This window comes from Neoarius graeffei, chromosome 8, assembly GCF_027579695.1.
Source record: "Neoarius graeffei isolate fNeoGra1 chromosome 8, fNeoGra1.pri, whole genome shotgun sequence".
Lineage (NCBI taxonomy): Eukaryota > Metazoa > Chordata > Actinopteri > Siluriformes > Ariidae > Neoarius > Neoarius graeffei.
In genome coordinates, this window is record NC_083576.1 from 72,064,162 (window position 1) to 72,067,883 (window position 3,722).

Below are 3,722 nucleotides of genomic sequence, written 5' to 3' on the forward strand. Positions count from 1 at the left end.
ATTTAAAATTCCATCCTCTAAGAATTTCATGCTCTGTACTGTATCTCTGGAGGCATTGTAAGTATACTGTTGACATAACTGTTTTATCTATGTTTTACCATACTCCCACCAGCTCTGTAATGATTCAAAAGTGTGCTTTTCAGTTCTAAAAGTGAACCAGAAATACCTAAGCACGTTCTTAAAATGATTATCATTCAACAATGCATTGTTAAAATGCCAATAAGCACTTTTAGATTTAACAGAACTAATAAATACAGAGCATAATACCAGACTATGATCTGAAATACAAACTGGAACAATACAAGACTTTTTAAGAAATACAAACGGTCCAGCCTTGCAAGGGACACAGAATTAGCAGACATATGAGTCTGTGTTGTCAGCCCTGTGATGACCTGGCGACTTGTCCAGGGTGTACCCTGCCTTTCGCCCATAGTCAGCTGGGATAGGCTCCAGCTTGCCTGCGACCCTGTAGAACAGGATAAAGCGGCTACAGATAATGAGATGAGATGAGTCTGTGTGTACTGTGACACATTTCTATGTAAATTCCTCCAAACATCACTTAACTCATGTGCTTCTAAAAGTTGCACTAGTTTTCTTCATGAAGGCATATGTGGTTCAAGGTAATTTCTGTTTGTCTTTCTCTGTACAATTAAAATCTCCACTCAAGAATAAGCATTCTTCGTTGGAGCAGTTTTCTAAGGTTGTATCAAGCACATCCAGAAAATACGTTCGATCGAAAGCTAATGTTGGAGCATAAACACAAATAAAAATAAAAGCAGAATTCTCAAAACGAGCCCTAACTTTAAGAATCCTACCCTTTATGATCTCCTCTACATTGTAAGAAAGAGGAATAAAACTCTGGGAGAACAAAATAGCAACGCCACCACTAACAGAGGTATTGTGACTTAGAATAGCAAGACCATCCCATTCTTTAACCCAATCAGTTGCATTTCTCAGGTCACTATGTGTTTCTTGTGCAAATAAGACATCCACTTTTTTCTGTTTTGTCAATTCAAAAAGCCTTGCCCTTTTTAGACTCTCCCTTGCTCTATTTACATTAATAGAAGCTAATTGAATATTTTTCATGAGTAGATAAAAAGAAAAACATGCTAATACACAGAGAAAGAGAAAACAAAAGCCATCTCTTCTAGACCATTCTGTCTTCATCATCACCACTAACACCATCATCGTCATCACCATCCTCCTCCTCCTCCTCCTCCTCCTCCTCACCATACCCATCAACAGCACCATCCTCACCTCCCACTAAAACATTTATCTTTGTCAAGAACTTCTTTAACCTGAACACTTCTCTTCTAGCAAACTTACGTTCGCTCAAAAAACTCCTTGTACATTGAGCAAACTTCTGGAGGTCAGGGAAATAATTGACAATTTGGACATTCCTGGTAAACTTAGTAACTTTAAGAAACAGTTTAATACGACTAACATCATAACCAACAGTCCAATTAATTAACTCAAAGGCAGGTGCACTTTTTTGCGAGCAGACAGAAGCACCTGAATCACTCTCACAATCATCTACAAGACTCTGACTCTTTCCCCTTCCCGATTTTTTTATTTTTTTTTGCAGGTTTTTGTTTAAGACTCATCTTTCTTTTTCTTTCAGGTTTCTTAAAAGGAGCCTGATCAGCATCTAGTTCCTCATGACTCACTGGCGTTTCAGCCTGCGAATTAATCGCTTCTTTGTTTTCAATCTCATCTAACATGTTGCTAGTATCGTTTTTTTCCACAATCGTATTCTCAGAGGGTTCGCTAACATTTTCACTCAAATTTTCATTACTATCCTGAGCCCCGGGGCGGCACGGTGGTGTAGTGGTTAGCACTGTCGCCTCACAGCAAGAAGGTCCGGGCAGGGGCGGAGCTAAGGGGTGGCTGGGGGGGCGTGGCCACCCCAGGGCATGCCTTGGCCCCGCCCTGGCCACCCCAGGGCCAGACAATAAAATTTATAAAACCGATATGTCCCATGAAATGTTAGTTCCGCCCGCTGGATTTTTGTTCCGCCTATTTGGTTTCTGCGGGGATGCATATTACCGTAGCACAAACATTTTGCACATTCAAGCAGCAGGTGGTATCAGATAGTCATGCTCTAGTCCGACAACACAACAACCTACGAACTACGTGAACGTGGGATTAATTTGGGATGTAAGTTATTCATCTCTTATATTCTCCAAGTTTTCTCACTTTGTAGACATACAGTTACAATTCTGTCCTCAGACAATTCAGAATTCCAGAAATCTCCCGAGTTTCCAGAAATCTCCACTTTCCCCGGGGTTTTCGAAAGTATCCATTTTCAGTGACTGAAACCTTCGTTTACGTATAAATGCAACCGTATAGATAAATATGCGTCTTTATAGATATCCGGCTACAGTGGGATTTGTGCTGTGTGCACACATAGATAGATAGAAAGCAAAACGTCTGTGGTTTTCGATTGTACGACTCAAAAGAGAAAATTACGTCGGCAAGTTAGCTGTGTGTGAATCACTTTGCTCACTCTAACCGCAGAATACAACTTTTAAAGTTAATGTTTGTCTGTTACATGAAAATATAGAGATGTTGTGTGTTACTGGTGGGAGTACACACTGATTAATAATTGTCACACTCGTACATGCACAACACTCATGCATTCTCTCAACACACACTCTCCCCCTACCCCTCTCATGCACCACATTTCTATATTTACATGTAACACACTCACTCATACACAACACTTATGCACTCTCTTAACACACTGTCTATCTCACTCTCACACACACACGCACACAATTTGTGCACTACATTTCTATATTTGCATGTAACATTCATACACTCAACACAGACACACAACTCATGCACTAAATTTTTATATTTAAATGTAACATTCATGCACTGTTTTAACACTCTCTCATATATGAACACATACTTCACTCTCTTAACACACACTATGTCTTTCTCTCACTCACTATAAGATACAACTGTAGGTATCATGCCGCCATCTTGTGTCTAAGAACTACAACTCCCAGCCAACTTCCGCGTTGACTACGTCACGCCTGGGCGGGATCACTTACATCACATCTTTCAGCATTCCAAGAAAAAGAGTTGGAATCCAGCCATTTTCGCTCTTTCACGTCGGACTCCAAGCGAGACTGACCAGAAGAAGAGTACTCGCCATCAGACGTCTAAACCGCGCGTTTTCTTCTCTATCTAACCCTGATCAAGTTAGATTTCGGAAACACGCGATCATCAACTCAAGCGAGTTATTAAACCGGTTTGCAAGTATTATTTTTCTTTTAAAGCGTACGCAACTGCGAGTAAAAGCAGTTTCTTTCTTTTAAATCCATGCACGGTGCTGAACAAAGACTTTTCATCTTATCAACTATGAAGATCACCAAAGAAAGCTTCAGAACTCTTCTCCTCTCTCACCGAAGCGCAACCTTCCGCCTTGAATTCCTTCAGACAGAAGACGAGACTCTTTGCAGTAAGAAAGGCATTGGGCAGAAGTTTAAGTCTTAGGAATTAGTTATTCACTTAATGTGAAGTTAAATGAAGTGTACACTGAATTTTGGTTCTCTATCATTTGTTTGTTGATTTTAAAATTGGTTAATCCATAAGTTTGTGCATGTCTCTCTCTCTCTCTCTCACCTTACTAAAACCCTCAATTTCATTCTTATTATACATTTTGACCTTATTAAGATTTCAGTGAGTTTGATAATGTTATGAGTGTGGAATTC

At 39.9% G+C, this 3,722-nt stretch overlaps 1 protein-coding gene across 1 annotated transcript in view; it reads left to right on the plus strand.

Annotated features, from left to right (window-relative positions):
* The first annotated feature begins 3,125 nt into the window (after positions 1-3,125).
* Positions 3,126-3,722, plus strand: part of chrm2b (cholinergic receptor, muscarinic 2b) — a 13,783-nt gene continuing 13,186 nt past the window's right edge. The window contains exon 1 of the mRNA XM_060928192.1: positions 3,126-3,469. The gene's annotated coding sequence lies outside the window, so the exon portion shown is untranslated. The remainder of the gene's footprint in view (positions 3,470-3,722) is intronic.